We start from the raw sequence: 13,861 nt of genomic DNA, 5'->3' as shown, positions 1-13,861 counted from the left end.
CAGTGACAGCCTAAGAGCTTAGAGTGGGAATCAACAAACTTTTTCTATAAATGGCCAGATAATTCATATTTGAGGCTTTGTAGCCCGTACAGTCTCTGATTGTAACTATTCAACTCTGCTGGCTTGAAACAGCCACAAATAATACACAAGTGACTGGACATGGCTGCATCCCAATAAAACTTTATTTGTAGATGCTGAAATTTGGATGTCATATAGTTTTACTTCATTTCACAAAATATTCTTCTTTTGGTCTGTTTCAGTCATTTAAAAGTGCAAAAGCCATGACTAGGTTGTGAGCAGAGGTGTAGTTGGCCAGCCCCTGGGTGAGGTAACAAAGTATCAGGATTCATTGTTACAAAGAATTGGAAGGCTGTTTAAATACCTTCCAGGTTGCCCGCTTGCCCACTGAGAAATATTAGGGCAAGTTGATGACTAACAGGGACCACTGACAAGTAACAGGTATCTGGACTCGATGTTTACAAAGTATCAGAACAAAACAAGTGCTGACTGCTGTTGGGGGTCAGGACCTGGGTTGAAGTTAGACCCGGCTGCTGGCCCCGCACAGCACAGACCAGACAGGGTGCTGGTACCCATTCTCCGAATGCTGTTTACCAAGTATCAAGTGACAGGGGCCAGTGGCAGGGTATCGAGTCACAGGGAAATCACACTGAGACTTGGGCACTGTGACAACTCTAGACACCAGCTCTTTACAGTGACATGAGACCGGCTGTTTACAGGGGACTGGCCGCCCTGCTTTCAGGTGCTGGAGTCTAGATGGTCAGTGAGATGGGCTCTCCTGCTGTTGTTCCCAGAAGCCCTGGTCCTGGGACCCCTCTCCTGCGGCTGTCTCCAGCACCAGGAGTGGGAATGAGGAAGGGGCTTCTGACTTAGACCAGGTGGGACCTTTGCTCACTCAAAACACCTATACTCAGTCTTGGGCTCTTTAGAGGCAGAAATTGAGTGCTAAAGGCATTGGGTCCCCTGGTCCAGCTTCTGTCCTCCTTCTGCTCATCCCTGGCTGTGCCACCAATCTGGGCCTCTGCTTCTTTATCTGTAAAATGGGCACAATGACCAATCAGCGTTGCCAGACAAAATACAGGATACCCAGTTAACTTTACATTTCAGATAAACAATGAAAAACAATTGTTTTAGTATATCTCATGCAACATTGCGGATAGACTTATACTGAAAAAAAATGTATTGGTTGTTTATGCGAAATTCAAAGTGAATTGGGGGCCTAGATGTTTATTTGCTAATTCTGACCTCCCCCTAGGCTAAAGCCCCCCCCTGCCCCCCTCCAGGAGGTTGTGAAGATCCTGAGGCCAGGCACAGAGAAAGTACCTGATACCTCGTAGTCCTGGGGTTCACTGTCCTTGTCTTTCCTAGGATGGGAAAACTGGGCTCGAGTAAGTTCTGACAATTGGCTCATAAATGCATCAACTGTCTCTGAGGAACAGGACAAGAATGGCACCATTATTCAAGAATTTCATTAGAACATCAGCAAGAGACTCCAGATCACAGGGGTCCCACGGGAGGGGACAATTCACAGCATGTCCCCAGCACCCAGAGCCTGGTCTGGTATCCTGCAGGGCTCAGTAAAGAGTTGTTGAATGAATGAACGATTGGATTCAATGAATAGTTATTGAATACAGTGATTGATTGATTCCACCACTCTTTATTGAATACTTACTGTACGTACCTGTGCCTGCCCACAGCTTCCCATCAACAAAGGAGGTGATATTAATCCAGTCATCACCATAAATGCAAAATTATAACTTGGACCAGATCTGCCAAAGGGAGACACTCAATGCCAGGACTCCTGCATGCGATCCAGGAGGGCTTCCTGGAGAAGGTGACATTTGACAGAGACCTGGAAGAGGAGATTTGTAGGTACCAACAAGGCACAGCGAGTGCCAGGCAGAAGGCACGCCATGTGCAAAGACCATGGGGTGGGAGGGAACACAATGATTTCAGGGGGTGTCTTCATGCCCCCACCCCCAGCTTCCTTTGATAGTTTGTAGGCTCCAGCAGATAATCAACTAGGCTAAGTTTAGGATATCCAGGGTCGCCTGGCAAGTCAGGCAGGATGTGGCATCCTTAATCGCCGACAGGGGGAGGGAAAAAAAGCCATGGCACATCCTGGGCCCATGTGGGGGTGAGAAGAGCAGTGCCTGGCACCACCTCTACCCTGGAATTTCCCGAGCCACCTGCCTACCTAGTACACTCTCCAGCCCACATTGCTGTGGCCACCTCGGGGGACACAGAGCAGAAGGCGTGGGACGTGGCTGCAGGCTGCTGGGTGGGGTCAGAGAAAACATCTTTGGACTACCCAGCTGGGAACTCTCAGGACCAAGAACCAGAGCTGGGATGGCCACGAGAGCCACCACATAATAATAGCTAACACCTACGAGTGCCCAGCTGAGACTTGATGGGAGAGATCTCATTTAATAGCCATAAAAGTCCCACAAGGCTGTTTCTATAAGTCTCCCCATTTTATAGACAGGGAAACTGAGGTTTAGGGGGATGAAACTGCTGGCTAAGGACTTGTGGTGACCCCAGGATACAGTGGGTCTTAGTCAGTTCGGGCTGCTATGACAAAAATACCAAAAGCTGGGTGTCTTTAACAACAGACATGTATTTCATGTATTTCCACAGTTCTGGAAGCAGGAAGTCGAAGATCAAGACTCCGAGTGTCAGCTGACTGTCTTCTTGCTGTGTCTTCCCATATCGAAAGGGGCATGTGGTCTCTTTCAAAAGAGCATTAATCTCATCATGGGGCTCCACCCTCGTGACCTAAGCACTTCCCAAAGGCCCCACCTCCAAACACCATCACATTGGAATCAGGGTTTCAATTTATGAAATTCTGGGGGACACAAACATTCTATCTCTAGCAACACCCACCTTTTACTTTTGAGGTGAGAAGATGGAGGCCCAGCATCTGGGGCCAAAATGGGGGCCACTGACCCTACTGTTCCATTTGTCTCTAAACTCAGTAGTACTGGCTGCAAAATGGGACTTTGGACAACAGCAGAAGGCCACGGGCAGACCCTCCCCCAGGCTCCTGGGGGATTGTGGCAGGAGTCCCCTGCTCCCTGCCCACTGCATCTGTGACTCACTGTATCCAGTCAGCAAAGACAAATGTTCTCATCCAGTATTCATCACTTACTGTATACCTGGGGTGGAGGGCTGATTGGCTGCAGAGGGTCCCTTGTGGAACTTTCTGAACAATGGGAACATTATATCCAGTTTGATAGTTCAGGACTGGATGCGTCCAACTGTACTCTGTTGTGAGTTATACCCTGACTGACCTGACCTTAAAAAGAGTTCTAGGATATTTTATTTCAACCCTGGGGAAAAGGCAACATAAGAGCAAAATCTAAGTGCTTTATACAAAGTCTTCTGTTTTGGAAACTGGTGCTTTTGGTTGTAGCTCTGGAAGGATGAAAAGGGATATCTTATTCTATACTCTAACATCAGACTGCCTATGGATGTTCTTTTTTTCACTTCAAAAGAAAACACATCTGTATTTTAAATTTTGTAAATATGAACATGCTATATATGAAGCATTATATAAACACAGAAAAAAACATAAAAGCAGTTGATTTAGAAGTGGAGGTAGTACAGCTATCGTAGCTGTGCCTGCAGATGCTGCCTCAGTTTCCCCATCTGTACATGGGGGTGATGACCCCCATGCTATGGGGCTGAAGTGACGACCTGGTGGGATGGCTGGTGCGGTAGGTGCCATCAGGCTGGGATAAGTAAATCCTGGGGTGAAGTTGGTATATTTCGTCCCTTGGCTGTTTATTTGTTTTATGCCGATATAAGTCATTATCCAAATGCTGGGGTTGTTCATTTACAGGGCAGGAGAGTTTCACCGGGGTCACCCAATGAGTAAACAGCTCCATTCAGGCCATGCATGGCTGTCCCTTGACAAGGTCCAGTCCCGGGGCTACTTCTATTCTAGGATAATCTTGGGGGTGGTGAGGAACCCAGGCTTGTGTCCTGACACCCTGGAGTCTGTGGTCACCAATGTTGGACTCAGGGTGACCAATGGGTAACTCATGGCCTGGCAAGGAGACCTGGGGTGGAGGGCATTCTGGGGACACAGTAATGTGGGCCCCAGGTGGGGGATGAATTGGGTGAGGCAAGGAGGCCAGGCCAGGCGGGGCCTGGTGTGTACGACTTTGGCCTCATCTGAAAGTCCAGCCCATTAGCCATTCGTTGAAGGTTCAACAGTGGCTCATCCCACTCTGAGTGGAGGCCTGGGGGTCGGTGCAGGAGTCAGGAGGAGGTCAGAGAGGGGGCCTAGTCCACCCAGGAAAGAGATGGATAGACAGTGGGAGACAGAAGATATGGAAAGACAGGGAGAGACACGGGGAGACAGAGACAGAGAAAGAGAAATAGAGGGTCAAGAGACAGAGGGAGACACAGAAAGACAGGGAGAGAGATAGAGAGATAAGGAGAGACAGAGACAGAGGGGGAGAAATACAGAGAAATAGACAAAGAGGGAGACAGAGACAGAGAGATAGACAGACAGACAGAGAGAGGGGGAGGCAGAGAGGCTCCTGGGCCATTAATCCCACCCCCCACGTCTGGTCCACGAACTCTTTCCTGGCCCCCAAACAGATGGGAACCCCCTCCTGCATACAGGTGGGGAAACTGAGGCCCAGAGTGGCCAACCTGCAGCTCCCAAGGCTGTGACACCGGCAGGGCCCCAAAGGCTGGGGGGGGGTGGGATGAGAAATGATAGGGACCCCAATTCCTGATGGGCTTCCGGGGTGATTTGGGTTTGGGAGCCAGCTTGTCCTGTGAGAAGCATCTGGGGTCTCCGGTGACCCTGGGATTGGCAGGAGCCTAACAAGGTCAGTGCTGCCTGGGTCTCTGTGAATTGGGGACAGCCCATGGGTCACTGTGCTCCACTCAGGGCACATCTGAAATTTTCCATGACACCCAGCATTTTAAAATGACCTCTGTGCTCCTGAGGCTGATCCCAGGCCCGGATGTCCAGGATAGAGGGAAATTTCAGCTCCTCCTGGAGGCCAGCCCAGAGTGGGGGATGCCGAGAAAACTCCGAGAATGTCCTGAGCCTGAGAAGAAGGCGCCAAGCCGCCTCGAGGGGGCGGCTGGGAATTCTGCTTTTGGCAACCCCCCCTGCCATTTTGGGAACACACAGTGCACACACCCACATCTGCCAGCACCCAGGCTGGAATGACCGGAGCAGGGACCATCCCTTCTCACCCCTGGCGGAGGCACTTGCAATACACTGGCCCAGGAGCTGCCTCCCCAGGAGATGCTGGGGGAAGCCCAGACAGGGAGAGTGAGAGGCGGTAGCCTGAGGTTTTAGGGCAACTGCAGTCTCACCCCATTCCCTGAGACTGGGGCACTAGGACTGGCTTTCTCATTGACGTCCTTGCAGAAATAGGCTGGAATCCAAATGATCAGATCTGGAGAAACCCATCATTTGTAGTTCAGGAAAAATCCCTGAACTACAGCTTCCACCAAGAGCAGGAACAGGGAGGACAGGTATGCTCCAAATGAACTTGACACACATTCCAAAACGGGCAGGGGAAGATGCCAGCTGTGTGAAAGTGGGTCCACCCAAAAACCTCAGAAAAAGACTTCATGGTAGAATCAGGAACGCAATGGGAAAGGAATGACCTGGTGAAACAGGAGATCAGATGGAGGCTCCCCGGCTTCAATAAAGAGGAAGAAATGAGGCAGATGGTGTTCTCAGCCCTTCAGGGAAACGGACATGGCTGTATTCATGCCGCAACAGCGATGGTGGATGTACCATATTCATGGAGAGAGAGGTTCAAAGACTGATTCTCCTCATCTGATGTTTTAACACAATACCAATCAAAGACACAACAGACTTTTGTTTTCCCCTGGGACTTGATAAGATGATTCAAAAATTTACCTGGAAGAGCAGAGAGCTGCAAATAGCCAGGACACTTCTGTAGAACAGGGTGGTGTTACCTGTCCTACCAGATATTAGGACCCATTACAAAGACTGTAATTGAGTCAGAGAGATATTAGCACAGTGACAGACACATGGATCAATGGATTGGAATTAAACGCCCACAGACACCAAAGGTGGGTCAGGAATTTTATTCTGAGATGGACAGTGTCTGTCCCAGCAACTGGGATGGGAGACTATTCCATAAAAGGATCTGGGAAGTGTGCGTCCATGTTGAAACCAATTAAATTAGATTCTATGTCCTATCATACACAAAAAACTCAACTCCAACAGGGTAAAAAAGGTTATGTGCAAAAATATAATACATAAAACTTTAATGTCTTGATAGAAAATGTAGGCGATCTTAGGGGTCAACAAGAGCCAATAGGCATCGTCTGTATAAGAAAAGACGGATCAATTTGCATGCATTAAGATTAGGATTTTTTTCGTTCATCAAAAGATACCTTGACAAAAGTTACAAACTAGGGGGAGATATTTGCAATATACTCGACTGACGGAGAAATAGTATCAAAAATCTATAAAGAGCTCCTCTAACTCATGAAGAGCATGAAGAACCTACAGGAGGAAACGCATGTGGTGAGACGATGTTTAGCATCAATTGGAAATAAGGAAGATGCAAATCAAAACACCAGTTAGATGTCATTTGAGTGTTAAATGCTACAAAATCCAACACCAATGTTTTTCAAGTTGTAGATTCACAAGAAACTCACTCACTGCCGGGGAAGGGTGAATGGTTCCAACACTTTAGAAAAGTGTCTGGAGTTCCTGAGCCCATCAGAATCCACAATCCCCCTGAAATCCTCAAAAGTAAAATGTACACCTTGTTCCTCCTGGCCAGAGTGCCCAGTTGTAGGCACTGCCCTCTCCAGGCTGGGATGGGGGGATACAGGAGTGGCTTAAGGCTGCCAGAATAAAGTACCATGAACTGGGTGGCTCAACACAACAAAAATTTATTCTCTCACAGCTCTGGAGGCCACAAGTCCAAGATCAAGGTGTGAGCAGGGCTGGCTCCTTCTGGCGGCTCTGAGGGAGAGTCCCGTCCCAGGCCCCTCTCCCGGCTTCTGGGGAATTCTTAGCATTCCTTGGCTTGTGGCAGCATCACTCCCATCCCTGCTTCTGTCATCACCTGGCCTTCTCTTCTATCTCAGATCTCTTCTTCCTTTCTCTTATCTTAATGACACTTGTCACTGGAGTTAGGACCCTAAATCCAGGATGATCTCACCTCAAGATCCTTACCATAATGACATCTGCAAAGATCCTATTTCCAAACAAGGTCACCGTCACAGGTTCCTGGTGGACATGTTTTTGGAGGACACCACGCAGCCCGCTACAGGGGGACTCTTGATCCTAATCCACGGAGCACCCAGCAGCCTGAGGTTCAAAGGCCACGGTCCTCATGCTGCAACTCTTGTTCTCCTCTGTGTCCCCAGCTCTTGGCAAGGACCTGGCACACAGGTGGAGCAGTGATGTGAGTTAATCCAAACTCCAGACGGCTGGGGTTTAAGTCCTAGGCCCTCAGATCAGTGACTTGACCTCTCTGTGCCGCTGTTTCCTGGCCTAGTAAGTAGAGCTGATAATAACTGCCAGGGGAATTGTGCCCGCCCCCCCAAAGATATGTCTACTCAGAGCCTTAGAACATGACCTTACAGGGTCACTACAGATGTAATTAGTTACAGATCGTGAGACAAGATCATCCTGGATTATGATGATTCTAAATCCAGGGACAGGTATTCCTTATAAGAGAGAGAAAAGGAAACAGACAGGAAGTTGGCCATTTGGAGACAGAGGCAGACGGGAGAGATGCAGCCACAAACCAAGGATGGCTGGCAGCCCCCAGAAACTGGAAGACAGGCCTGGGACAGACTCTCCCTCAGAGCCTCCAGAAGGATCCATCTCTGCCCACACCTTGATTCCAGACTTCTGGTCCCCTGAATTGGGAGAAAAGTTTTTGTTGTTCTAAGCACAAGGTTATGGTCATTTATCACAGCAGCCCCAGGAAAACACACTCACTGCCTTGTAGGACTGTTGGGATGATTAAATGAGGGAACACCTGGTACACAGTAGGCACTTAATATGTGCTCCCCGGGAGAATAAAATGTGCTAAATCAACAAAGCATGAAGTAAGCATCAGCTGTGGATTGAATGAGTGATCAAGGCTGACTGGGGATGAGGGCTCAGGGCAGCTCCTGCCCTAGATCCCAATCGCCCCTGGGCCCCGGGCACCCTCCCTGCCCTGACAGCAGGCTGTTGGCAGATTTCCCTCATGCACAGATACCAACCAGCCCCCAGGCAGTGGCCCCAGCAAACCTCCCTGGGCTGTAGCAGGCAGTTGGAGCCAGCTATTTGCAAACTGAAACCCAGGGCTGCGGCTTTGGCCACCCACTTGTGAAACTGACTGTGCTATTTCGTCCCTGTGAGAAAGTTCTTCAGTGAGGCTGCGTGGGAAAGGGACAGGGAGTGGGGCAGGGGATGAAGGGCAGCCAATTCCATTCCCAGGGGACTTGGGGAATTACCATACCTCTGTGCCTCAGTTTCCTTTTCTGTAATTGGACCTCATGGGAGTGGGGGGAGGGTATCACAAGTTCCTGGTTGGGTAAGTGACTTCACCTCTCTAAGCCTCAGTTTCCCCATCTGTGAACTAGTGGGAAACGTAGTCACCAGAGTGACCAACTGAAGTCATGTCTTTCCTTTGGGAGACACGTGTCAAACCATATCACCCGCCTTGAGAACCTCCCTGGGTGCCCCACTGCTTTTAAGATGAAGACCAAGACCCTCCTGGCAGTCCCCAAGGCCCCATAGGGTGCAGCCCTGCTGCTGTCCCCACGTCATCTCCCTTCACTGCCTCCTCCGAGTCTCAGCCCCAATGCCACCTCTTCCAGGAGGCCCTCCATGGCTATCCAATTTGGAAAGACCCTCTGCCACATCTAGCCATGTGTCCCACATTATTTATACTGTACATCACCTTCCCTGCACCTAGGCCATGACTCCCACTGTCTCAATTGTCCGCAGTGGTGTCCCCAAACCCCCAGTCCAGGGCCTGGCACACAGGAGGCATCTGGTAAATGACTCTTATTATCAGAATGATTATTTTGTGTACATTGATTTGACACTGTTGAGAACAAAATACAGATTCCTGATGGCAGGAAAGGAAGAAAGGGCATGTGGGCGTGTATGACATTTGAGCTGAGTCCTGAACGACGTGGGAGAGATATCTGGGCATCTTGGTAAAACTGGCCCCAGGCGGAGGCATAGCCTGTGCAAAGATCCTGAGGTAGGAGAGTGCTTGACTTGTTGGAGGAGCTTCAAGGAGGTCTGAGTGGAGTGAGCGGACGGCGGGGGAGAAGTAGGAGCAAGACCAGCAGAGCGGGGCCTTGTGGCCAAGGAGAGGACTTTGGCTTTTACCATGAGGGAGGTGGGAGCCACAGAAGGTTCTGGAGAGAGGAAGGATGAATCTGACTCCAGCCACCATGGAGAAAAGAGCATGTGGGGGAAGAGAACGGAAGTGAGGAGACCAAGGAGGTGATACTTGTGCTGGACCAGGTGGTGAGAGGGGATTTGGGAGCAATTTCATTGGTAGATGGGATGGAGGATAGAGAATAGAGTCAAGGACGCTCGTTTGGTCCCATTTCATGGGGCGGATGACAAACTGAGGCTCTGGGGGCAGAGGGATCTGAGTAAAAGTAGAGGCTAAAAGGTCGGGAAGGGAGCCTCAGGCCCCACCCTGAGTCACCAAGCAGGGCGGTCAGCTTCTTTTTGATGCAACCACCATCCTCTATCTCTCTTTGATGTTATCTCTATAATTTCAATCCTTGTTAAAAGTAGAAGACTTGCAACTCACAGTTGATGATAGGCCTGACCCAGCTTCACGCAGACTCATTTGTTCCCCCGGCAACACTGAGACTGGGGCGCCATGTCTGTTTTATAGATGGGGAAACTGAGGCTTGGGGAGGGAAAGTAGTTGTCCAGGTCAAGGAGGTGAGATTCAAACCCTGGAGGTCGGGATCTTGACGAGTTCCTGGGACCGCACTTTGCCTGGGGGGATGTGCGTCATCATATGTCCCACCCTGGAATGTATTAGTCAGTTCCAGGCTTCAGATGGGGGCTGGGATGAGAGCCCCTGGGTGTGCTAAGAATTCCAGTTTCAGTATTTTTGGCCTTACGTTTTGTGGGTCTAGGATGGCATGCCATGTGTTTGTTGATCCATTTGTCCATACATTCCCCCCTTCAGGGCCTTCCTTGTGTGGGGTGTTGTCTCACCTTTGGAGGGTGTGAGTCCAGCAGTTTCATAGAGTCCAAGCTGGGTCAGAGGGAGGTACCCAGAGCTGGGGGTCTCCAGGAGTCTGGGAGGTAGGGGGGCTTTCTCAGCCTGAGAAGCTCTGCAGGTCCCTCGCTGCCCCACCCCCTACCCCCACACACACACCATGATGAAAGCCAGGAAGGGTGGGGACACCATGAGGCTTTCTGACCCCAGAGTCTTCCTGGCCCTGCCTCGGACCTCACCCTCTAGTCCCCTTCTTGGCTGGCACTAGAAAGCCACCAATGCCACTAGGATAAGGCCTGGGTTACCTGCTAGACTGGCCACTGGGAAACCGCTTCCAGGAGGTGGGGTTGTCATTGCCCAGAGCAGAAACACCTGTGCTGACCATTCATAGGCAGGCCGCAAGGCAACTGGAGAGCCCCAGAGCCTGGTGGCCGGACGAGGGGGACCAGTGATGGGTCTTCATGATGCAGTCCTCAGTTTCCCTATCTAAAGACTGCAGCGTAGGGGGAACCCTGTGTCTGGAGACTGTGGGTGTTGAGCTGCTGGACTTCCAGCGTTAGAGAGGGAATCTTATATGGTTTGGGTCTTCCAGGCAGCACGTGAGGGTCCCAGGCTCCTTGGAGCTGGCCCCAGTGGGGACAGTTGTGGGGGAGATTAGAATCTGGACTCGTTGTGGGAGGCCTGGGCCAGACACTGTTCAGTCCTGGGCTGACCTGGCTGGTGCAGGGCTGGTCTGGGAGCTCTTGAGAGGGTTGAGGGAAAGAGAGAGGCAGAGAGAAACAGAGGCAGAGAGAGAGAGAGAGAGAGAGAGAGAGAGAGAGAGAGAGAGAGAGAGAGAAGGAGAGAGAGAAGGAGAGAAAAACAGAGAAACAGGAATGAGAGAAAAGGGGAGCGATGAGACAGAGACACATACAGAGAGACAGTAGAGACAGAAAGACAGATAGGGAGAGAGAGGGGAGGGGCAGTCAGGAAAGACATAGGACCCCACCTAGCAAATTTTGGGGTGCAGGACTAGCCACCTGGTAGGATGGACCAGAGGAGCCCCTGAGTGAAACGAATTTCTGTCCTAAATAAACCATGGCTTTAATATCGAGGATATTAGCAACATCTCCTATGTGGACTCCCTCTCACCTCTCACCTCTCACAACCCTCAAGGAGGGTTAACGATCCTCATTTCTTCCACGAGGAAACCAAGGCTCCGAAACTGTGCAGCTAACTGGAGGCAGAGCCAGGGTCCGTCCTGAAGCTGCCAGAGGGTTGTCGACTGACTATGTGACCTCCCCAACCTGTAAGTACAGGGAGACTTACAGAGGAGAAACCTGCCCCTCCCCTTCCCCCACCCCCACAGTGTGTTTTTTTTTCCCCTCCGCCTGGGTGTTTTTGGTTTCAGCAGGAACCGGGTGCAGGAGCAAGAGCAGGCGGTTCTCACTGGGCAGGGTTGGCCCAGGGCGGGACAGGAGCCAGGAGTGGCTCCACGCCAGAACACAAACAGTGACCTCTGCTGTTGTCCCGACACCAGGACCAGGCAGGTCTAGTTTCCCACTCAGCCCCCGCCCCATGCCTCAGCTTCCCCACCTGGAAAGTGGGGCCCTGCGTGGGTGCTGGGGGCACTTCGCTGGCTTCTGGCCAAAGGGCAGATGGCTCCAGGAGCAGTTTCCCACGTCCCTGCCAAGGTTTCGTGTGCTCCGTTATTAAATATTGATGGAGGCTGCTTGGTGCTGCCCCAAAGCCTCCCGTGGGGGGACAGAGGTGGATGCAGATGCCCCAACCCCAGTGGGGGAGAGTTCGGGGTGGGGCTAGAGAGAGGAGGACAGGATAAGTGCCTGCAGAAACCAGGAAAATTCTTAGCTATGACATCTAAAGCACAAGCGATACATAAGTTGGACTCCATCAAATTTACAACTTTTCTTCCACAAATGACACTCTTAGGAAAATGAAAAGACAACCCGCAGAAAGGGAGAAAATATTTGCAAGTCGTATATCCGACAAGGGATTAATATCCAGAATAGATAAAGAACTCTCACAACTCAATAATAAAAAGATAAAAAACCCAATGTAAAATAAACAAAGGATTCGAATAGACATTTCTCAGAGGATATACCAACGGCTGATTTGCATATGAAAAGGTGCTCAACATCACTAGTCATCAGGGAAACGCAAATCAAGCCACAATGAGATACCACCTCACACCCACTAGGCTGGCTAGACTGAAAAACCAAAAGGAAAACAACTGTGTTGAGGACATGGGGAAATCGGAGCTCTTGTATGCATTGCTGATGGAATGTAACTGTGTAGCCGCTTTGGAAAACAACTGGTGGCTGCTCGATCAGTTAAACATAGAATCACCATATGACCCAGCAGTTCCACTCCTAGGTATAGACCAAGAGAAATGAAAACGTGTTCACATCAAGACTTGTACACAATATTCACAGGAGTACTAATTACAGTCACTAAGAGGTAGAAATATCCCAATTGTCCATCAACGAATGAATGGATTAAATAAATAGTAACACACCCACACAGTGCAATATTACTCAACCATAAAAAGGAATGAAGCACGAACACGCTACAATGTGGATGAACCTAGAAAACATCGTGCTGAATTTCTTTCCCAAAAGAACAGACACAAAATGTGACACAGTGTGTGATCCCATGTGTATGAAATGGTACAACAGACAAATCCACAGAGACAAGAATTAGGTTGGTGGTTGTCAGGGGCTCGGTGATTGGGATGGGAAGTGACTGCTCATGAAGACAGTCTCCTTTGGGGTGATGGAATGTTCTGGAACTAGAAAGAGATGATGATTGCACCACATTGTGAATGTCTTAATGCCACTTACCTGTTTACTTTAAAAGGGTGATTTGTATGGGCTACTTTTTCAAAAAACCACCAAAAAACAAGGAAAGAATGGGTAAAGGTGCCCAAATGGGGGAGGACATTCCTGGCATTTGGGGCCAGGACATGAGAAGGGGCCAGAAATGAAGCATGAGAGGCCAGGTCAGTTCTATGCCATCTCCTGCAGCCCATGGTCCCCAGAGGGCCCTGACACCCTAGCCCCATTCTGGCTTGAGGGCAGAGATAGAGACGATTTCTCTTTTTGACCAAACCCAGAAGCCACCAGAGAGACAGAGGGGGGAGGTATCTGGGGAGGTAAACTGAGGCAGCTTGTCTCCCTGATGAAGACAAGCTTCCTGACTCACGTTGGGAGCCAGGGTGAAAGGGAAAGTCAGCCCAAGACGGAAATAGAGAAGAGGAAGTGAGGAAGGCGCAAGGGCTCTGGAAACGTCACTTTACCCATCTTACAGCTAGAACACTAGGGCCAGCAAAACTGAATCACCTGCTCTGTGCCGAACCACAGCAGGAAGACTCTGGACAAGTCACGAATCCGGTCTCGACTCCTCTGCTCCAGGATACGCCCACCCCCAGACTCAGAATAAACCCATATGACACCAGCCCCATGGGCTGTGACCTCTATCTCTCCCTCACCCATTCCCCCAATCACACCTGCTTCAGGACTTTGCTCTTGCTGTTCTAGCTTCTCTTCACCGTCTTGGCCCTAGCACACCTCTTGCAGGAAGTCCTCCCTCACCCCCATTTTTCACACTTTAACTTGTCACTCTCC

At 50.2% G+C, this 13,861-nt stretch overlaps 1 long non-coding RNA gene across 1 annotated transcript; it reads right to left on the bottom strand.

Moving 5' to 3' along the window:
* Positions 1-200: 200 nt before the first annotated feature.
* On the bottom strand, positions 201-12,867 carry LOC141572691 (uncharacterized). Its single transcript, XR_012498056.2, has 4 exons — positions 11,377-12,867; positions 7,214-7,421; positions 1,700-1,870; positions 201-1,051 (listed from the first exon to the last, which is right to left on the bottom strand). It is a non-coding gene; the product is annotated as an uncharacterized LOC141572691 (long non-coding RNA).
* Positions 12,868-13,861: the final 994 nt, after the last annotated feature.

The sequence above is a fragment of the Rhinolophus sinicus genome, chromosome 15 (assembly GCF_057876585.1).
Source record: "Rhinolophus sinicus isolate RSI-liver-muscle chromosome 15, RSI-T2T, whole genome shotgun sequence".
NCBI lineage: Eukaryota > Metazoa > Chordata > Mammalia > Chiroptera > Rhinolophidae > Rhinolophus > Rhinolophus sinicus.
The sequence above is the reverse complement of the archived record's forward strand: the minus strand, read 5'-3'. Positions and strand labels throughout refer to the sequence as shown.